The sequence below is a fragment of the Protopterus annectens genome, chromosome 1.part2 (assembly GCF_019279795.1).
Source record: "Protopterus annectens isolate FY-2018-M chromosome 1.part2, PAN1.0, whole genome shotgun sequence".
NCBI lineage: Eukaryota > Metazoa > Chordata > Ceratodontiformes > Protopteridae > Protopterus > Protopterus annectens.
In genome coordinates, this window is record NC_056727.1 from 214,834,853 (window position 1) to 214,858,848 (window position 23,996).

The 23,996-nt window shown below is 37.9% G+C and overlaps 1 protein-coding gene across 1 annotated transcript in view; it reads left to right on the forward strand.

Annotated features, from left to right (window-relative positions):
- Positions 1 to 19,673: 19,673 nt before the first annotated feature.
- LOC122788674 overlaps positions 19,674 to 23,996 on the forward strand; it is a 341,452-nt gene continuing 337,129 nt past the window's right edge. Inside the window, exon 1 of the mRNA XM_044055573.1 lies at positions 19,674 to 19,877. The gene's annotated coding sequence lies outside the window, so the exon portion shown is untranslated. The remainder of the gene's footprint in view (positions 19,878 to 23,996) is intronic.

Below are 23,996 nucleotides of genomic sequence, written 5' to 3' on the forward strand. Positions count from 1 at the left end.
ACACTCCCACCAGAGGTGACAACATATTGGACCTGGTCATTACCAACATGGGTGACCGGTGTTCCACACCAGAGGTCAACCCCTCGCTGGTTAGATCTGACCATAAACAAATCATTTTGGATATCCATATTCCGCCCCCACCCCCTGACAAGAAAGCCACCATGAAAAACTTTTCAAAAGCAAACTTCACGTTATTTAAGACCAAGGTGGAAAGTTTCAAAGCCCCCATGCTGAAGGATAACAGTGTCCAAGCTGCAAAATCCTTTACTAATGCATTCTACGGGCAGCTACAAGAATGCATGGATTGTGACATCCCAAGCAAAACCAAGACTCACTCCTCCAAGAAAAGGAAATCAGTCTGGTGGCCTCCTGCCATAAACAAGCTATACAATAGAAGGAGGAAACTAGTACAGAAAAGAGTAAAATCCCAAGAAGGGAAGACATCCTTGATCAGTATCAGCAAGAAACTACGCTCCCTCATAAAATCATCCAAGGCGAGCTTTGAAAGAAAAATTGCCAAGGACTCCAAAGATAACCACAAGGCATTCTTTAGCTATGTCAAGAATCTAAGTGGCAATGCTCAGATCTGCTTGGAGTTATTGCAGAATGGCACAAAATACACTGAACCGACCAATATCGCCAACATCCTGGCAGATAGGTTCAGCGCAAACTTCACTCCCCTCTCACCCCCAAAAGGGCCCATAACCATACCAGAAGAATGTAGAGTCCCTGAAATCACAGACATTCAGGTTAAAACAGCCCTCTCCAAAGCCAAAAACACAGCATCAACGGGACCAGATGGTGTCCCAGGCTGCGTCCTACACGAGCTCAAAGATGAACTAACCGCTCACCTAAACACACTGTTCAAACTCAACCTCTCCACAGGCTACATACCCATAGAGTGGCGCACAGCAACAGTTATTCTGCTCCACAAATGTGGAGCCACAACAGACCCCAGGAACTATCACCCTATAAGCCTGATTAGCTTGGTCTGCAAGACTATGGAGTGCATCATCAAGGAACTCATTAACAGAGACATTGGGAACCTCCAAGCACTGGACCCTACCCAGTTTGGCTTTGTTAAGGGAAGATCATGCCTCCTAAACCTGGTGGACTTCTTTGAGACAGTTGCCAAGGCTATAGATGAGGTAAAGGTGGTACACACAGACTTCCTAGACCTCGCTAAGGCCTTTGACACCATTCCCCATTCTGGTATTATAGACAAGCTCACCAGCCTGAACATAAACCCCTACGTCACAAGATGGGTTGCCAACTGGCTCACAGACAGAACCCACATGGTGAGAGTTGTGGAAGCTAGGTCCAACTCTAAACGGGTTACAAGTGGCGTTTCCCAGGGCTCAGTCCTAGGACCCCTTCTGTTCGGCATATACTTCTCAGAGGTACAGGCAAGCACAGGGGGACTATGGCTGACCAAGTTCACAGATGACTGCAAACTAGGGGCTATAATTGACTCTCCGGCTGACACAGACATCCTCCAAAGGGGTCTCACTGAGACGGATACCTGGTGTCAAAATCATGGCCTCAAGCTAAATGCCAAAATGTGTATTGTCATCCCCTTTGGAAAAAACAAAGTACCCACAAACTACCACATAGGTGCTAGTCCCCTAAATACGGAAGACGTAATAAGGGATCTGGGGACCCAAGTAGATAGTAATCTCACCTTTGATAATCATATTGCCAAAGTGGTTAGAAAATCCTTCTATGTGGCCCACCTAATCACAAAAGGGTTCGCATCCAGATCAAAAGAGGTCATTGTGCCCTTCTATTAATCATTCATCAGACCCATCTTAGAGCACAATGCCCCATTTGGGATGTACCTTACAAGACACCTGCAACAGCTGGGAAGACCACAGAAGTACCTCACCAAGAGGATCAATGGCCACAAACAGATGCCCTATGCAGCTCGACTGAAGAAACTCCAGTTGTACTCGGTTGCATACCGCCAACTCAGAGGTGATCTCTGCCTGACATACAAGGCCATGTACAACCCAGAATTGATGGACATGCTCCACCTAAAGAAAATCTTATCCCCTCGAGCCACATGCTCTGGGGATTTAACCTTACGACAACAATAAATAGGACATGCTGGAGGGATAGATTCCTGTCCCAGAGACTTCCCATGCTTTGGAACAAGATCCCAATCTACATTAGGCAGAGCTCCTCACTAACACTCTTCAAAATAAACCTTGACGAGTGGATGGGAAACAGAAAGTTTACCTTGGGGATAACTTCAGTGGCTCTGCTGGACAGAGGCACAGGGAACTAATCTAAGGGGGCGGCGAAAGCCAACATATTCTGGCTAGGCTTATAAATGCCTTCGGGCAGATAGCCTAGTACCCACCTAGGAACCTATGAGCCTATTAAGACATCAGGAGTGCACGGACCATATATGCAGCATTATGGATTAGAGTCATGAAGGCTCATGGTAAGTTCATTTAAACAAATCGTTCATAGTTGTGTATTCTTTTATCTCTTTTTACCTGTCAAACCTATATTTCTCCAATAACCTATTTAAGTTATGCTTGATATCCTATTCTGGGACGTCTAACTACATTGAATGAATCTCTTACACTCTAATGCAATTTAACTTAATTTTGTAACCGACTATGTTTAACATTTACTTTATGTAAATAATTGTGTCTTTTACGTATTCTGTTATATGTGGAGCTTTTCTCCCCGGGCCTCTACTGAAAATGGACTGTCTTAGGCCCAGTGGACCATCCCGGTAAACAAATACAAATAAATAATAAATAAATAAATCCACCCAGTCTTAATGACTATATTTCTATATCGAGTGAACTTAAAAGAAGAGCGAATAAAAATTGATTTATTTTACAGAACTTTACAGTATTTTATATCATCTGTTATTAACTATTAGCTTTTTTCTTTTTGTGTGTTTTTCTTTGCAAGTTCATGTCTCTAAAACATTTGTTAAGTTTTCAAGACTTGCAGCATTTAATTGTTTTTTTTTTTTTTTTTTGGGGGTGTGTTTCTAGTTTATTCAAGCTTTTATCAGCATTGCAGTCATTATAACTCATGGTTCTGAAGAGGTCTGTTCACAGGCAAAACCGTGATTTTACTTTGTGTTTTCACATTAAAGGTTTGGTTCTGTGTGATCCTGGGCTTCTTGGTTTTTTTTTGTGTTATATTATGGACTTGTAATATAGGGAGTGTGTACATAGCAGATGCCAATGTGCAGTCCCACATCATAGCCACTACACATCCTATGGTCAGATCAGCTCCACCTCTGATAGGGAGGTGCACTGTGAGAGGAGAGTATGGTCTAGGACCTTTAGTACCACCACCTCCACACAACCACTGTCCACTGCTCAGAGCACTGCGGGGAGATGTGGACATACAGACAGATAAATTGTTTGTATAGAGACCACCTATAGGATGATCAGCCATAAATGCTGTTAGAACACAACATCCTATGTGCTTGTTGTGGATCATGACTGTGACTTTCCCAAAAGATGACAGCCTCATGAATGGGTGCAAGCATGGCCAGGCCTGTATTTCCTTTGGGTGCCCTGGACATGTGCACCAGATCAGTTTGCATCATTCAGCTGTACAATTAAATAATTACCTCTCTTTTTACAGCTGGAGTGACCTCCTTGGGAACCTTGGAATTTTGTTTCTTCCCTTTCCTGTTTTAGTATAATATGTTGCTACATTTCACCCTCCTTGTTGACTATCCAGTATCATGTCTATTAGAAGTTCACTGCCTTTCTTCCAATCATGTAATTTTCTATAAAGCTTGTATACATAAAGTGCATTACTCTGTATTTGTCCCTAGAGACTCTCAACAGCAGAGTGGTACAGTCACGTAGCAGTTAGCATTGGCACCCTACAGCACTTGGCTCTTCAGGTTATTCTGTGTGGAGCCTATGCTTCTATCATTTGTGCAAGTAAACTTTTGCCAGATGTTCTGGTTTTATCTCACAAGCCAAAGCCATGGTATAAATGAATTGGTGATCATTTAAACTGAGCATATGTATGTGTGACAGTAAGTGTGTGTGTGTGTGTGTGTGTGTGTGTGTGTGTGTGTGTGTGTGTGTGTGTGTGTGTGTGTGTGTGTGTGTGTCTTTGCACTGTGACAGGGGTTAGCACTCTGCTCAGGAGTGTTTATGTGCCCTGTCCCATTGAGTCCCAGGGTAGGCCCCTAGCTCCCCCTCAGACTTGAAGTGAATTAAGTGGGCAGTTGAATTCATGAATTGCAGTGGTCAAATGTTGCCATTCTTTGAATGATAAGGGTCAACCCAATTGATCTCATCCTCTTAGAATGTTGCTCCCACTGAGATCACTAATGTATTTTTTCATACAGACTTGTTCTCTTCTTACTCTCTCGACTGTTACCAGTGAAGACACTGACCACATACATGAATAAATGTGCCACCATGCAGGTGAGCAGATAAAACAGAACAAATGCAAAAAAGAAAAAGAGAATGCTGATTCTTGATAATATTTGACAGAGCTGCTGCTTGCCTGGGTTAATGTAGGAAAATCCTTTTTTTCTAAATCATTTTTATTTAAAGGTAAAAGAAAAAAACAACAAAGAACAAACATTTAAAAGCATCAGACATAATCATAAACTGTTGTCCTTTGAATAAGGATATCTTTTAATACTCCTTATCTGTCAAAAAAGGTTAGACACCACCAAATGCCACTCATAATTTCATTATCATTCCAAAATGCCTAGCCTCCACTGTGTTTACTTGAACAGAAAATCCTTTCCACTTACTGTTAAAGAGTTCTGCTGCTCTACACAGAGGACACATTTCTCCCAGAATCCCTCATAGTAAGCCTCACTATCTATAGTCATCTCCTTCTATGGGAAACTATTGCTACAAGGGGGAATAGTGCCCTGCCGCAGAAAACAACTACCTCCTCAATTCCTCTATTACCAAAATATCCCACCACTTCCTCCCACCACCTGAGCCACCCCACGTCTCTCTTTGCTCTATGCTCTGTACATATCTGTAAAGAATGACAAACTTAGGTTCCTAGGTTCACAGATACTTAAACATACTAATCATCTGCGAGGATCTTCAGAAGCCTAGCCATGCATTAGCACTATGTTTCCAGCCCTAGTATTTTAAGTACTATTAACCCAGAACTCCTTGTATTGTGAGCATGAATAACCCATGGGCAGGCGGACATTTACATGTTACTCCTGTTCATAACGGACAAGGATGCCGATCCAGAGATGGCTTTGCGGCTTCCGATCCACTCCTCCAGATTACACTTGTCTAGAGTAAGGGATGTACTTTGCTATCAATGGAGAGGAAGACTATTCTAGAGAACTGATATTCTTTATTAGACATAGCTATCCCTCCAGCATGAATGCAATCTTTTGTGTGGATGTTTCTGCCACTATTACACTTGTAGATGTGTGGTAGATCTGAAAGGATGGTGTTGGTAGAGGCTCTGTATGTGAGGCAAAGATTTCTTTTTAGTAACCTGTAAGATACGGAAAAAAGGGACAGGGCTTTATGGCAATCAATGTAGCCTTTGTGATTTATTGAGAAAGTATTGTGATCACTCAAGTTTTGCCAGGTCTGTGGACAGGTACACATCAAAGGGAGTATTATACTCAATGAGTGGCCTAACAATTGCAGTATACAGTGGAACGATCTCTTCCCTAGACCTGGATGCCATACTCTTATTAATAAGTTGTGGAGTGAAAAAGGACTTCCTTTCAAAAGTGGATACATGGTGATTGAATGACAGCTAATAGTCTACATGGGCTCACAGGTCTATCACTACTGAGTTGATTTTCAGGGGTGTGTTGTTGAGAAGATAGATGCAAGGGGCACCATGTTTGTCGAAGGATACAAATATACATTTTTTACCTACATTTTTAGGCTGTGGCTTTGGCACCAGTTATTTGTTTGGGAAAATCCTTCCTGAGGATATTGGCATCTTCTGGATAGTTTAAGATGTCACCAAGTTTACAGCCATCTGCAAACCTGGTCAGCCATAAACTCTTAACATTAGCTTTGATCTCTGAGAAGTAGCTGCCTAAGAGGCATGGCCCATTATCCAAACCATGGGGTGCACCAGTAGTGCCAGGTCTTTTGGAGCAGGTGGATCCACCCAGCTGGACTTCCTGGCTTCTGTTTGTGAGACAGTTTGCTATTCAATGAGTTAGATAGGGTTTTACATTTAGTTGGTTTCTCCACATGCCTCTTCTTTTGCTTTGTTCTTTTTATACCAACTCAGTAGACAATACTCTCCAATTCCTCCTTAATTCAACTATCCCTTTCTCATGTCTACCGCACCTATATACCTTTTTAACCCAAATCCTCAAATCATCGCTGCTCATGTAAACCCTCCTTAGATCACCAATTGTGAGTGATTTCCTTCTTCACCACCTCAGCCAATGAAATGTATCTCCACTTTTATCAACTGGCTCTAGCCCTCATTCTTTTCACTTAATCCAATTATATGAAATGTATAGTCTTATGGAAACTGGCATCTACAAACCTAATTACACATATTTCTTAGGGTCTTTTAGGTCTCCCACACATGACTGCAAACCTATCATATATGTCTGAAGTCCATTTCCTTGCACCTCCAACATTTATACACATGGCGGCACCCCTCATTTCTGACTTTCTAGGAGTATTTTACTTACGCCCCACTTGCTATCCTCTTTCTACCTGCTATATAGGTTCATAGGAGATTACTAGGCTAATGACTTAAGAGCCCTTACAAGCCTAGCCAATATAACCCAATTTTACCTAATATATAGCTCCTACGCCAAGAGGATGGCATGAATTTGCACCTGTACCTTGAGTATCTTATAGAATACCCTAACCGGTAAAAGTGCTTTTATTCTCCTGCATTTATTACTGCTTGTTAGTACCCTAATTACATTTATTTATTATTCTAAGCATCTTGGTTTTGGTTTTAGCGCTTGGGCTTCAGGCCAGGTACTTTACATTTAAGAAGGTTTTTGTGGTCTACACTCATGTGGACAAAACCTTATCAAAACCCTCTCTCCAGACGTCCACCCAAGTATTCAGAACACTATGTCTGGACAATTCCCATCAGTTTCTCCTAACAGCCTGGTGACATGGGCATACTGAGATAGGGCAGCAACTGCCTCATGTTCAATGACAGCCCTCTTCTCCTAGCACATAATTCTTCTACTTGCAAGAAATTCATCTACATCAGTAACTCTGAGTCCATGCTCTCTTATGCCACAGTGAGTACTTCTGACAAACAGGAGATTGCCAGCACAAACACCACACCACTCACATCACATAGCCAAGCACAACACACACCCACCTATGCAGAGGTCCTCAATAAAAACTTACCTAAACAGCAGGGACCTCCAAAACACACTCACAAACATTCCACACACAACAGCAAACACATCACACATAGTAGAGAACACACCAGGTTCTCCCAAACACAGCCCATAAGGCATAACAATAATCCAACACAGGAACCATGAAATAAACGGACAGTGCTATGGTAAACCACTTCAGAGAACAAACAATAAACGAAACAAAAAAAAACTCTGAAGATGCAAACACGCTGAATGTAAAACAACTTATATTCAACTCACAAAGCAGCTTTCGGCCAAAACCCTTCCATAGCGTGTTCATGCAATAGTAAAAATTCAAACCATATTTAAACAATAAAATCATGTGACACAGCCAGTCAATTACCTAATAATTCAATTATGTATAAAAAAGCTAAAATAATCTCATCCATAAAACAGTACAATAAAATGCAATAATATTATTAAAAAAAAAATATATATATATATATATATATATATATATATATATATATATATATATATACACACACACACACACACACACACACACATGCAGACCATAAAGAATAAAATTTTTAACAACTATTTCAACATTTGTTTCCTTCTTAATATTGGTTTCAAACTTACTGCTGTATTTAACCCCGATGTGTGATCAGCTTCCAAACGTAAAGTCCATTCATATTCACATACAATACATGTTATTTATGTCTTATGGTCTATCCCTTTCTCTTTGATATGCTTTGCCAAAGCATTGTTAAGCACTTCCCTCCTTATATCTGATTTATGCTCTGTGATTCTATCTTTGAGTTTTCTAGTACTTTCTCCTACATAAAATGCTAAGCATTTTGTGCATGAAGCCATATATAGTAATTGTATTACATGTTGCAAAGACATTAGACGTACATTTCCTCTTGGTTATTGGATGTACAAATATTTTATTCTTATCTATGTCATCACAACATTTACAGTTATAACAGGGATGGGTCCCTCTCATATTTATTCTATTTATTTTCTGTTGCCTGCTATGAAATATGTCTTTATAACAAAAACGTTGTTTCAAGTTAGAGCATTTCTTATACAAAAAACTGGGTCTATCTCCCGCAAGCCTGCATATCTCAGGCATAGATTTTAGTGTATCCCAGTTCTTTGTAATGATATTTTTAATGCCATTAAACCCACGACTATAAGCTGTAACATACCTAACTTGACTATTTTTACTAATTCTATTCAGAGCATCTATGCCTCTTCCTAACACTGAAAAATATGGTTTAGCATCCAGGTCTCTACTTTCTAGCACTACATTCTTAGTTTCTTCAAGTAAGTTAGTGTCATAGCCCCTTTCCTTATACTCTACTGACATTTCATCTATTTTACTACTACAGACATACTCATCAGTATTAAGTCTGCTAGCCCTAACAAACTGACTTTTGACTATGCTTTTAAATGTATGTGGGGCATGCATACTATTACGATGAACACACCTATTCATCTGTACTGGCTTTCTGTATATTGAGGTAGTAATACTATTCTCAGTCTTAGATTGATATCCAGATAATGTATCTCTTTCTTTGAATATTCGGTGCAACACTAAGAAATCCGTAGTTCCAGTCAAATAATCAATAAATATTTGTAATTGTTCATATTCACACCCCCATATTAAAAACACATTGTCCACAAAACACTTATAAAACAAGATTTTGTTACTTAAAAAGTGCTCATTATTAAAAATATATTCTTCACATTTTGCAACAGCAATGTTGGCATATGTATTAGCGATGGAAGTTCCCATTGCGATACCGGTCTTTTGATGAAACAATTGTTCATTAAATAGAAATATATTATTAATAAAAACTATATTTAATAATTCACATGTAGTTTCTATCTCCCTTCTGGTCATATCAGCTTTTTCACATAATAATACACGTATAGCATTTATCCCAAATTCTATTGGAATTACAGTGAAAAGTGATCTAATATCTAAAGTAACAAAATAAAGTCATATTCAATGCAATCCATATCACACTCAAATAATTTTTGTAAAAAATGTTTAGTATTCTTAATATAACTTCTTAGACCCATTAAATTTTTTACCTAATACTGTCTGTAAATAGATCAAAATAGGCTTGGTTACCCACCCACTACCTGATACAATTGGTCTCATAGGCGGGTGGTGGATGTCCTTATGTATTTTGGGTAAACTGTATATGGTGGGTATCTTTGGACATAATATTGTTAAATAATTAAATAAATCCAAATCTATATCATGAATAATTTGCAATTCATATATGTCTATGTTAACTCTAGTTATAAATCTTGATACTTCACTGTAGCCTACTTCATTAAAAACAGCATTATCATTAAAAATTTCAAACATGGCATCCTCGTAATACTTCTTATTCATTATTACCGCTGCCCCTCCTTTATCGGCTTGTTTTATTATAACATCAGTGTTATTCTCAAGTTCTTTCAAAGCATTATATTCATTTAAGGAGAGATTATAATATTTTGGAACATTTGCATTGTAATATTCTCTTATTTCATGTTCACATATCTCATAAAAAACTGTAACAACCAGACAATTAATAGGGGCAAACAAACTTGATGTCCTACATATTATTTGTGTATATTCTGCAGAGTCTTTAAAAAAACATTTTCAAACTCAAATTTCTTACAAACATTTTTAAATCAGTCAATGTAACTACGACACTGTCGCTACATGAAGGGATAAACTGAAGGCCTTTACTTAAGAGACTAATGTCAGATTCAATTAATTGCAATGTAGATAAATTAACAACACAAACTTCATTTACATTGCTTGATTCATTGTCCGACTTTGTGTTTGTGGTCCTTTGCTGTGCCATCTCTGGTTCGCATGCTCCTTGTTCTGTGTTCTGCCTCTCGACATCTCCCTCGGCCTCACTGCAACAGTTTCTGGTAGTTTCAAAACTAAAGGGGCAGTGACATTCTGAAAACCCTTATTGGTTTGGACTATACCATTATTACTTGTATAGCAGATGGAGTTTCCACAGCCATGAACATTAGTCTTTGAATTGGCTGTAGGTTCAGTTTCACTAACCACAGACTCTTTTCGGCAAATTTCATTTATGAAAAAGTTATCTAAACTGTCCAAACTTCTTTCATTCACATCTGATTTTTTATTATTATCGTTATTAGCATTTATATCACCATTCACGCTGCAACCCTCCCTTGGCCAAGAGAAGATGTGGCCATTTGTAAAGTCATTGAAGTTTCTTAGTAGCGTACTTTTTTTGCCATTATTAACTTATTCTCAAAGTCAGTTATACACTGTAACATATTATTGTAAGCTACATGGCAGTCATGAAAAGCAGGCATTTCAGTTAGTGCATTTTCTATTTTTATTATCTCATCTTGTAGGCTCTGGTCCATATTAAGAAAAAAAATCATTCATGAGCCTCATGTAATCAGCACTTAATTTGAGATTAAGCTCTAGCCATTTGGCTAAGAGCTCAGGATACAGGTTCTTATATGAAGGCATCTTAAGTATCCTTAATCCTCGTGGGCAGATACCATACTCAAGGTAGGCTAAAAAGCTAAATCTTTGCCAGTACCATAGTGGTTACTTTGGATTTTATTACGGTACAGCCTGGGTGCAGAACGTTGTGCACTATGACACAGCCAACTACATCAATGGAGTGTAATACCGTCGGCACTTGTCGGTCTGTGAATATGTTGTTACAGGTTAATTCTAAACCATTATTAACAGAGATGAATAATGCAACATTGAATGGTACTAGAAATCAATGCACATCTAATATTGACTTTAATAAGCAACTAAATGTACTTGAGAAAAGAACTGTATCCTTTAAGAGACTTCAATGGCAATGATTTAGCTTTTTAGCCTATCTTGATTATGGTATCTGCCCACGAGGATTAAGGATACTTCAGATGCCTTCATATAAGAACCTGTATCCTGAGCTCTTAGCCAAATGGCAAGAGCTTAATCTCATATTAAGTGCTGATTACATGAGGCTCATGAATGATTTTTTCTTAATATGGACCAGAGCCAGCAGGATGAGATAATGAATATAGAAAATGCACTAACTGAAATGCCTGCTTTTCATGACTGCCATGTATCTTACAATAATATGCTACAGCGTATAACTGATTTTGAGAATAAATTAATAATGGCAAAAAAACATAAGCTACTAAGAGACTTCAATGACTTTAGGAATGGCCACATCTTCTCTTGGCCAAGGGAGGGTCGCAGTGTGAATGGTGATATAAATGCTAATAATAATAATAATAAAAAATCAGATGTGAATGAAAGAAGTTTGGACTGTTTAGATAACATTTCAGCAAATGAAATTTGCCTAAATGAGTCTGTGGTTAGTGAAACTGAACCTACAGCCAATTCAAAGACTGATGTTCATGGCTGTGGAAACTCCACATGCAATACAAGTAATGATGGTATAGTCCACGCCAATAAGGGTTTTCAGAATGTCACTGCCCCTTTAGTTTTGAAACTACCAGAAACTGTTGCAGTGAGGCCAAGGGAGATGTCAAAAGGCAGAACACAGAACAAGGAGAACGTGAACCAGAGATGGCACAGCAAAGGACCACAAACACGAAGTCAGACAATGAATCAAGCAAAGTAAATGAAGTTTGTGTTGTTAATTTATCTACATTGCAATTAACTGAATCTTAAGTAAAGGCCTTCAGATTATCCCTTCATCTAGCGTCAGTGTTGTAGATGCATTGACTGATTTAAAAATGTTTGCAAGAAATTTGAGTTTGAAAATGTTTTTTAAAGACTCATCAGACTATACACAAATGATATGTAGGAAGATAAGTTTGTTTGTCCCTATTAATTGTCTGGTTGTTACAGTTTTTTATGAGATATGTGAACATGAAATAAGAGAATATTACAATGCAAATGTTCCAAAATATTATAATCTCTCCTTAAATGAATATAATGCTTTGAAAGAACTTGAGAATAACACTGATGTTATAATAAAACAAGCCGATAAAGGAGGGGCAGCGTTAATAATGAATAAGAAGTATTATGAGGATGCCATGTTTGAACTTCTTAATGATAACACTGTTTTTAATGAGGTAGGCTATAGTGAAGTATCAAGATTTATAAATAGAGTTAACATGGACATATATGAATTGCAAATTATTCATGATATAGATTTGGATTTATTTAATTATTTAACAATATCATGTCCAAAGATACCCACCATATACGGTTTACCCAAAATACAAAAGGACATCCACCAACCACCTATGAGACCAATTGTATCGGGTGGTGGGTGGGTAACCAAGCCTATTTCAATCTATTTACAGACAGTATTAGGTAAATATTTAATGGGTCTAAGAAGTTATATTAAGGATATTAAAGATTTTTTACAAAAATTATTTGAGTGGGACATGGATTGTATTGAATATGACTATATTTGTTACTTTAGACATTAGATCACTGTAATTCCAATAGAATTTGGGATAAATGCTGTACGTGTATTATTATGTGAAAAGCTGATATGACCGGAAGGGAGATAGAAACTATATGTGAGTTATTAAATATAGTTCTTAGTAATAATATATTTCTATTTAATGAACGTATGTTTCATCAAAAGACCGGTGTAGCGATGGGAACTTCCATTGCTAATACTTATGTCAACATTGTTCTTCTTCCGGCTTTTCCCAGTTAGGAGTCGCTACAGTGGAACTCTGGTCCGCTAATGATTGGCAGTAGATTTTTACAGTGACGAGGTGCCAGCTCGACGCCCAGCCTTCAATGAAGGCATGCCCATTCTATGCATGTCTTTCAAATGCCACTCGACTGTGGGGAGGACATGCAGACTCCACACAGAAGGCGCTCCAGCCGAGAATCGAACGAGAGAACCTCTTGCTGTGAGGCGACAATGCTACCGCTGCACCAAATGGGAAGAAGAATATATTTTTAATAATCAGCACTTTTTAAGTAACAAAATCTTGTTTTATAAGTGTTTTGTGGACGATGTGTTTTTAATATGGGGTGTGAATATGAACAATTACAAATGTTTGTTGATTATTTGAATGGAACTATGGATTTCTTAGTGTTTAGCGCCGAATATTCAAAAGAAGAGATACATTATCTGGATATTAATCTAAGTAAGACTGAGAATAGTATTATTACCTCAATATACATAAAGCCTGTATAGATGAATAGGAATGTTCATCGTAATAGTATGCAAGACCCACATCCATTTAAAAGCATAGTAAAAAGTCAGTTTGTTAGGGCTAGCAGACTTAATACTGATGAGTATGTCTGTAGTAGTAAAATAGATGAAATGTCAGTAGAGTTTAGGGAAAGGGGCTATGAAGTTAACCTACGTGAAGAAACTAAGAATGTAGTGATAGAAAGTGGAGACCTGGATGCTAAACCATATTTTTCAGCGTTAGAAAGAGGTGCAGATACTATAAATAGAAATAGTAAAAATAGTCAAGTTAGGTATGTTACAGCTTATACTTGTAGGTTTAATGGCGTTAAAAATATCATTACAAAGAACTGGGATATATTAAAAACTCTGCCTGAGATAAGTAGTCTAGTGGGAGATAGACACAGATTTTCATATAAGAAATGCTCTAACTTGAAACAACTTCTTTGTTATAAAGACGTATCTTACAGCAGACAACAAAAAATAAGTAGAATAAATATGAAAGGGACCCACCGCTATTATAACTGTAAATGTTGTGATGACATAAATACGAATAAAATATTTGTACATCCAATAACCAAGAGGGAAATTACATTTAATGTCTTTGCAACATGTAATACAGTTAATATAGTATATATGGCTTCATGTACAAAATGCTTAGCATTTTATGTAGGAAAAAGTACTAGAAAGCTCAAAGATAGACTCACAGAGCATAAATCAGATGTATGGAGGGAAGTGCTTAGCAATGCTTTGGCAAAGCATATCAAAGAGAAAGGGATTGACTATAAGTTTGTGTTTAAGGTGATTAGTCAAAAGAATAAAAACATAAGGGGAGGAGACATAAATAACATGTATTGTATGTGAATATGAATGGATTTTACATTTGGAAGCTGATCACACACCGGGGTTAAATACAGCAGTAAGTTTGAAACCAATATTAAAAAGGAAACAGATGTTGTTGAAATAGTTGTTAGAAATTTCATTGTTTATGGTCTGCATGTGTTCTAATATTTTGTGTGTGTATATATATTTTATAAAAATATTATTGCATTTTATTGTAATATTTTATGGATGAGATTATTTAAGCTTTTTTATACATAATTGAATTATTAGGCAATTGATTGGCTGTGTCACATGATTTTACTGTTTAAATATGGTTTGAATTTTTACTATTGTATGAACACACCGAGGAAGAGATTTGCCTGAAAGCTGCTTTGTGAGTTGAATATAAGTTGTTTTACGTTCAGCGTGTCCGCATTTTCAGAATTTTTTTTTTGTTTAATAATCCAACACAGGCCATAAGGCATAACAATAAACCAAAATATACTAATCATTGGCGACTCAGTTGTGAGACAAACCGATGGTCCCCTCACCAGGTTCAACATGAAGAAGGTCACTGTCAGTTGTCTGTCAGGTGTCAGAATCCAACACATCACCCATGCACTTAAGTCTCTCCACAACAGATACAAGTTAGACTCTGTCATTGTCCATGTTGGTGTGAATGACTTACATATACCTCCCTGGACTATACGAAGAGAGACATGATTGAGCTCTCAGAGTATTTGTCCCAGGCAGGTATGACCCTAGCCCTAAGCAGCATCCTACCTTCACCAAGAATGATACTAAAATACCAACAAAAAATAATTGACTTCAACAATTCGCTTAGTTTCTGGTGCTATTCCAAGAGGATCCAGTATCTGTCTGCCTGGAATGACATGGTTGATAGGCCTCAATGCTTTGCCAGAGATGGCCTCCACCTGTCACCCCTGGGATTCCAGATCCTGGCCAGGGGTCTTGCCTCCCCCATTGTGCCTTTTTTGGCAATGCCCCAAAGACAAATCTTCCAACATAAAAGATCTGTCAAAAAGCAAATTGAAGGTCATGCTGCTTAACACTAAGAGCCTTAACCTGAAAATGCATTCACTGGAGGCTGTCCTCACAATGGAAGATGCCGACATCTGTGCGTTCATGGAAGCTTGGTTCAGAACTGTGGAGAGCACCCCTACCTTACCAGGCTATACCTCATTCCACACATTCCAGCCCCAAAATGAAGCTGGGAAGACTAAGGGTGGTGGAGTCTCTACTTTCATTAAGGACAGGCACATCTGCAGACTGGTTTGCCAGCATGATGCACTAAAACTACTCAGGTGCAACAGACAGTTAGCAAGATACCCATCCAAGTTACAGCCAGCTATAGACCCCCCTCCATGACTCAGTACACCCACTCCTCCTACCTGGACCTACTTGAGACCATCAAAATACCTGCTAACACCCTGATCCTTGGTGACTTCAACTACCCCACCATAGACTGGGTGAACTATTCCTGCACTAATGTGCTCACCCAATGATTCCTTGACTTCATCAATTCTAGCACACTATACCAGCTCATCTCATCCCCCACATGGGGAGATAACATTCTGGACTTGGTTCTCACCAACATGGGTGACTGTTGCACAACTCCCATAGTATGTTCTTCCCTGTTGATATCAGATCATTGGTCTGTCTCATTCAAAGTTTCTATCCCACCCAACTCCCCCCAGCCACAACTAGACTAAAAAACGTTTCAAAAGATAACTACAACCTCCTAAGGGAGGGTATCAGCAGCTTCACACGACTGCCTCCTTCAAAGGATGCAGAAAACTATGCTGAACAGTACGCCAGTGCAGTAAACAAGTACCTGTATAACTGCATGGACTCAGTCATACCCAACAGAACTCAAATCTGCTCCTCAAGGAAATGCAAACCTGTCTGGTGGGCATCCATCAGCAGGCTTTATAACAAAAGGAAGAAACTGTTGTTCAAGGATAAAAGGAACAAATTCCAAATTGGAAAAACTCTCTCATTAGCCTCAACAAGGAAATTAGATCACCAGTGAAAACCTACCTCCAAAGACAGTTATGAATCAAAACTAGCCACTGAAACAAAGGGAAACCACAAAGCATTCCTGAGTTATGTCAGAAACCTCCATGGTAAAGCCCAGGTTTGTTCCAAATTAGTAATTAATGGTATCACTTACACTGATTCTGTTGACTTAGCAACCTGCTAGCAGATAGGTTCAGGGTAAACTTCACCCCCCTGTCCCCCCAAAGGCCCATTTGACATCCCAATACTTGACCTGCACCTCACATCTCCACAGATCAAGTGTTACAGGCCCTATCCAAGGCAAAGAACACAGCTTTCATGAGACCTAATAGTATCCTAGGAGGCTGTATTCTGCACCATCTCCAACAAGAACTAGCTTCACCATTCAGCACCCTATTCAACCTCAACCTAAGTACAGGCTTCATTCTAGCAGAGTGGAGACCTGCTATTGTCATCTCTTTGCACAAAGATGGTGCCACTACTGACTCTGGAAACTATCGCCCCATTAGCTTGACAAGTCTGATCTGTAAAGCCATGGAGTGTATTATTATGGATCTCATAAACAAGAACCTAGGAAATCTCCAGGCACTTGACCCCACCCATTTCGGATTTGACAAGGGTAGATCTTGCCTGTTGAACCTGGTTGACTTCTTTGAGACTGTCACCAAGGCCCTGGATGAGGGAAAGTCAGTACATGCAGTTTACGTTGACTTGGCCAAGGCCTTTGACACAATCCCCTACTCAGGCATCATCCAAATCCAAAAGCTAACACAAGTTGGTGTAAATCCCTATCTCATCAGGTGGGTGGCCAACTGTCTCATCAATAGGACCCGCAAGGTCAAAATTGGCATCTCCACCTCTGACAGTAGACTTGTCATTAGTGGTGTTCCCCAGGAATTTGTCCTGGGACCCCTACTGTTTGGCATCTACTTCTCAGAGGTCCAGGCAAAGACAAAAGGCTTGTGGCTCACCAATTTTGTGGATGACTGTAAGTTGAGTGCTGTCATTGACTCCCCAAATTATTTTACCATACTACAAGGCAGTCTCACAGCAACAAATGACTGGTGCCCACATCATGGCTTATGTTAAATGGAAAAAAATGTATTATCATACCATTCATCAAAAACATGCCCCCTACTGACTACCACATCAATGGCAACCCCCTAAGCACACAACCTGTGGTGAGAGACCTGGGTACTCAGGTTAACAACAATCTCACATTCGACCATCATGTAGTAGCATTGATCAGAAAAGCCTTTTACTTGCTTCATCTCATAAGTAAAGCGATTGCATCCAGAAAAAGGGACGTTATTACCTCTCTGTACTCCTCTTTCATTAGGCCAATAATTGAGTATAATACCCCGTTTGATATGTACCTCTCCAAACATCTGCAACAACTGGAAAGGCCACAGAAATACCTCACAAAGAGAATCCATTGTCTACAACACCTGTCCTATGTGGACAGGCTCAAATCACTATCACTCTACTCAGTATCATACAGATTGCTCAGAGGTGATCTGTGTCTCACGTACAAGGCAATTTCGGACTCTGCCCTACTAAAGATGTTCCATATCTGTCAGTCTAATGCATTGCACAATACCTGCTCAAAAGGCCTAAATCTAATAAGTGCCATCAACAAAACCTGCTGTAGTGACAGATTTGTCTCCCAGAGGCTGCCCTATCTCTGGAATAGACTTCCCATACACATCAAACAAAGTACCTTGCTGACCCTCTTCAAGTGCAACCTTGATGAGTGGATGGGAAACCACAAATTTGTCCCAGGGGTTCCACCTGTATCCCTCAATGACAGGGCCAACAGGTGCTGACTGAGGTTGCTTTTTTTGGGGATGAACTCTTGGCTAGGCTTGTAAGGGCCTCAGGGCCATTAGCCTAGTAACCGTCTATGATCCTAAATAGACCAGCTCAAAGTCAGAAATACTCTCCCTTTCCCACCGATACAAACTAGAATCTAAACTGTAGGTTTCCAAGCTTGTGATTTTTACATCAGATAATACTAAAATCCATTTTCCTCAATCAGTTGTCACAATTTAAGGACATAAAAAGTGAAATTTCATAAAAAGTATCAAGGATGAATGTAATTTCCGACTAATAACAAAAATTTAACTTACTACCAAGCTTATTATGAGGAAGGCTTGGTTCTACTTCAGGCAGAATAGGTCTTATCAAGTGTATAAATGAAAATATAACTGTAGTCAGAATAGTGCAGAGGAAAAAATACCTGTTAAAGCACAGAACCCATTGACTGTGGCAAATTACAGCATTGATAGGGGTAGAGGAGTTAATCTAGCCACCACATGGACATTTTCCTTAATGGGGGGGAGGTTGTATAGCAAATGCAGTTCTGGGTTTGTTTTTCTTAAGCTTAACTTGCAAACTCCCTGATTCAAAAACAAACTGCTTTCAAGTCAAGTTTGAAAAGAGGTACTTACACCTAGATGGTCACCAGGTCAACAAATGAATACAATGAAATATATCAAAATAACATTAATAAACCCAATTTTAGTTCTATGTGTATCTTAGCCAATACATTGTTATGCATACCTCTAGCATATAATTTAACTCTGTATGTGTGTGTGTGTGTGTGTGTGTGTGTGTGTGTGTGTGTGTGTGTGTGTGTGTGTGTGTGTGTGTGTGTGTGTGCGTGTGTGCGTGTGATATTTCAGTTAGTTTTGTGAATGTCACAACAGCTAGAGTGGTTTCCAGGAAGTGTATGATCCACAGCCTACAATGTAGTTTTCTAAAGATGTGGGATATGAACTCAACTACTGTCTTTGTTTCTGAAACTGAAACAGCTTTCAGGGTTTTACTAAAGATTTTGAATGTAATTTTGGAGATTAAATTCATAAATCAAGAGTATTAAATACATGTGGATTTTCTTTTGCAATAATGCAGTTTTTACATTCCTCGTACCGTGGAGGAATGAGGTCTTTAGCTATTCCACAGCTCTTACAGTGAGAAACTCAGACGTGCTAAATGCAAATGCATACTCATACATTGTTTTCTAACAGCCGTATGCCAAACTGCATCCCCAGTGGGCTGTCCGAATGTAGAAATAGTCTTGTTTCTCATAGTTTGCTATTGTTCATAAAAGAGAAACACAGAAAATTAAAAAGGATGTGAAACCTTACGTGAAGAAAAGGAGTGTCTGACTTAACTTTTCTATAATCCATGATTAAGTTATTAACAAACAAGCAACATTTTTAAATTTTACCATTTTCTGTTTAATAGCTGGCAGTGCCTGGGTGATCACATTTCAGTTATATAAGCATCCTTTACTTCCCTCCCTTTTTCAGATAACTGGACCAATCACTGTCTAACACAGAAATGTGGTGTGAAAAATCTTCTTTGTCAGTGACCAGAGTTACAAAACAGAAAATCAGATGGCCTCACAGAACTGTATAAGCTTTGAATAACTTGGGTTACAATACCAGAAAATTGGGTTGCAAATAAACGAGAGAACAAAAGTTAAACAGAAAACTCAGTAGCACGTATTGCAGGTATGTCGTTTATAACCAGTTGTCTGAAATTACTACTGAGACTGCTGTATTTTTTAATTAATTCAAAAGAGTGTGTTAATTTAGAATGGATTTCTGTCAGATGTATTTATTTAAAGCAGGTCCCTCAGATATGTTTATTTAAATCAAGTCCGATTTTCCTTAAGTTGTATCAAGACCTAGTAAGGAGTGTGACATTTAGACATATTACATTTACTGCTGGTGCTCTGAAGTTATGAGGGCAGAATGTCTTTCTGTAGCATGTCGTTTCATGTAATAAACATGATCATACAGAGCGTGAGCAGTAGAACAGTTTGCTTTGTTATTCCGGCACTATTGATCTTTTGTATAAGTCTTGAATAATATATGTTTATTCTTTCCAAATTATGGCAGAAATGTATATTTAGCTTTAAAATGTATCAATATTTATAGGTCCAAATTATAGACAATAGCATTTCTCATTTTGTTAGTTGGACCCACTGCAAAGAAACTGATTTCACAAGACAGTTAAGGATCTGTATTAATGCAATATAACATATACAATCTCAGACACTAAGAATTAAAGTTTACTGGCACTGTGACAGAACTAATACATTTTAATTAAAAAGTGAATTAATTTACACTTTTTACAATGTAGCACAGACTCGATAAATCAGATTTAGTCTGTCAATGTTAATCAGAGAATGAAGAAAAATATGAAAATGTAGAATAGTGTGGAATAGCTATGGAGAAATGGATATTATACAATTCTTCCTCTAAAACGTGCACGCTGATTGGCCAGCCCAACCAGCGTGCCCGTTGTAAATCCCTCAATATACTAACGGAAAAAGGTCTGGTCGCCCGGACTTTTTCCGTTAGAATAAAACACTGTGTCGCTATGTTAAAAGAGTTTAACATAGCGACACAGGTTTAAAAAAAGCAACGCAAATCTACGTTGCTTTTTTTAAAGCTGTGTCGCTATGTTAAACTCCTTTAACATAGCGACAGTAAAGCAACGGAGATCTTGCGATCTCCGTTGCTTTTTTTTTTTAAACCTGTCTCGCTATGTTAAATGGGTTTAACATAGCGAGACAGCTTTAAAATAAGTAACGGAGATCTCCGTTGCTTATTTTAAAGCTGTCTTGCTATGTTAAACCCATTTAACATAGCAAAACAGTAAAAAGCAACGGAGATCTTGCGTTCTCCGTTGCTTTTGCCCACAGCTCTGATGTACTGCGTAGGCATGCGCAGTACATCAGAACTGCCACGGAATACCAGACAGCTACGGAAGGGCAGCAAAGAGGCATTATACAATGCCATTATTTAAGAAAAGTAATTATTTCTTTTCTTAAATAATGTCATTATATATAATAACCACTTCTGGGTGTGGGTAATGCGGGATTTAACCACGGTTGTGTTTGTTTGGTCCCTCGGGCTTCGCCCTCGGGACCAAACCACGCCAACCATGGTTAAATCCCGCATTACCCACACCCAGGCGTGGGTTATTGCTATATTTTATTCAAAATGATATGTTAAAGAAAAAAGATTAAATTCTTTCAGAACGTTGTAGAATGTGGGAAAATATTTTACAGGATCTCTGTTGTTTAATCCAAAAGAGAAAATATAATGTTAAATAATAAGTTGTACATTGTTCATGATTTTGGAAGCATATGTGATACACATTGTTCACAATTTTGGACACATGCATGAATCAATGCAACAGTTATAAGATATCAGACATTTAAGTGAAAGAAATACAGGAAATGAATGCATATTAATTATGTTGTAAATAAAGACAGTGCATTGTATAATCCCATCATATTTAGTAAAATAATTTGCAAATTGCTTTCAGTACTGATAATGGAAATAGCATGACAGGTGCTTTCTGGTATAGCTCCAATGCAATGGTTATAGGAAGAAGATTTCTCACAGTCCTTCCACTGTTTTATGTATTCTGTATTCAGGACAGAGAGGACAGTATAAGCCTGAAGTGCAGAAAGTTACTGTTATAGTAAAGCATGGGACTTACCTGAGCTGGCGTAAAGAGATGTAGGTAATAGAAAACCACTAAACTGCTAGTGTCATTTCATAAAAAAGAGGGCTACAACAATATTTACAGCTTAGTGACATTCGGATGGATAGATGTCAGCAAAATGGGAGAGTGCCCGCAAATATCATTACACAACATGCTAGAATAAGTCCTACAAAAGTAATAATATAACCTCAGAAATGCCATTACAATTGTGACACATTTTAATATAAAGCAAGTAAAAATAAATATTTACAGATGTCAAGTCTTTAGTTGCAGGCGTAGAAAAGCAGTGGTGTATATCTCAGTTACTGGCTCTGAATTCACTACTGTGTGTGTGTGTGTGTGTGTGTGTGTGTGTGTGTGTGTGTGTGTGTGTGTGTGTGCGCGAGAGTGCTTGTGTGTCTGTGAATATGACACTTGGTTGTATACTCATTTAAACCGAACGCAAAGGATCAGACAAAACTTACCTTTATTTTCTCTAAAACGGCTAAAATTTCTGTACATATTATGTCATGCTTAGCCAACATTTCCATATTATGTTTAATTTGGTATAATTGTTTGAACCATAGATTTTTTATTGCTTTTTTATTGCATTATATTTGAAGATTATAATATTACTGTTCTTAAAATGTTTTTATAATACTTTGGTGCTTTTCTCCCCATGCCTTTGCTGAAAATGGGTTTTCCAGTAATCAAATATCAATAAATAAACAAATAAAAGCAAAAGCGAACTCTCCACAAACACCAAGTAACACAAAAAGAGAGAAAACAACCGCAAAGAGAGGGAATACGTGTCCAAAAATTTAATGTAAATCCACACGACAAACAGTTAGTATGACCGCCTTAACTACAATCGTGTTTTCGTCCCAAAACATGGACTTAATCAGATAAAACATTTCACTTTCATCACACACTTTTATACAATCAATTAAAATAAAAAACAATAAAAAACAAAGTAATTCCATTCAAATAGACAAATCAAATTTAAGCCCATTCTAGGGGAAAAGGAAGTTAAAAATCAAAACTGGGAGACGAGAACGAAAGGGATAGAGTTTAATAGGGAATTCCAACAAGCCCTTATATTAGAATATAATGCATTAAATAACAACATTAGGGCAACATTCCAAAAAGAATGGGAAAAATTTACCTCCCTTACGGATTTGGAGGGTCTCCCTCAAAGTACACCTAAGATAGTGTTTAGGAACTCTACCAGTATAAAGGGTATATTAGAAATAAGGAAGGATCAGTATAAAAAGGGAGAAAGCTGGGACATATAGGTGTGGGAAATGTAAACACTGTGAATTTATAATAAACAAAGAGAAAATTTACTTGGAAAGTAAGGGACGCTGGTTAACTAGTAAAGGTTACTTTAACTGTGATTCCAGGGGCTTGGTATATTTTGTCACTTGTGAAAGGTGCAACTCCTTCTACGTGGGTAAGATGGAGAGAACCCTCAAAAAAAAGAATATATGAGCATACTTATGACATAACAAAAGGGAAGGAGACCAATGCCTTGTTTAAACATTCTAAGTATTGTGAGGGTTATAAATTTAGTTTTTTTGTCCTTGAGCAAATTAAAAGTGATGTTAGAGGAGGCCCTTGGGAGGAAACAACAGGTTACAAAGAATTATGGTGGCAAATAGTTTTGGAAGCAAACAAAGCACCTGGACTCAATGAGTATATATCTATTCTTCCCCTTTTGAAATTGAGAGCTGCTAAAGTGTGAAAGAAAATTTTAAGTATAGAAGATGTAATATTAAATGAAGACAGAAGGTGGCACTGTTGTTATGGGAATTTTAATTTACTTTATTTTCCATAAATATATGAATGCATTAAGGTTTAGGAATTAAATGTTTTAATAATAAACAAAATAACGTTTTTACATATAATATTTTTTTAAATATTTATTATAGTATATGAATTAGTAAGTTAATGAATGTTTTTTAAGAGAAGTTATATTTTGATTAAGAATGGATTTATGATATTAACATAAAGTGTATTATGTTAAAGAATGCATCAACCTTGGTCATAAATAATTAATGAGTTTAAAGGAAATTTCATTTGTCTATTTGAATGGAATTACTTGTTTTTTATTGGTTTTTATTTTAATT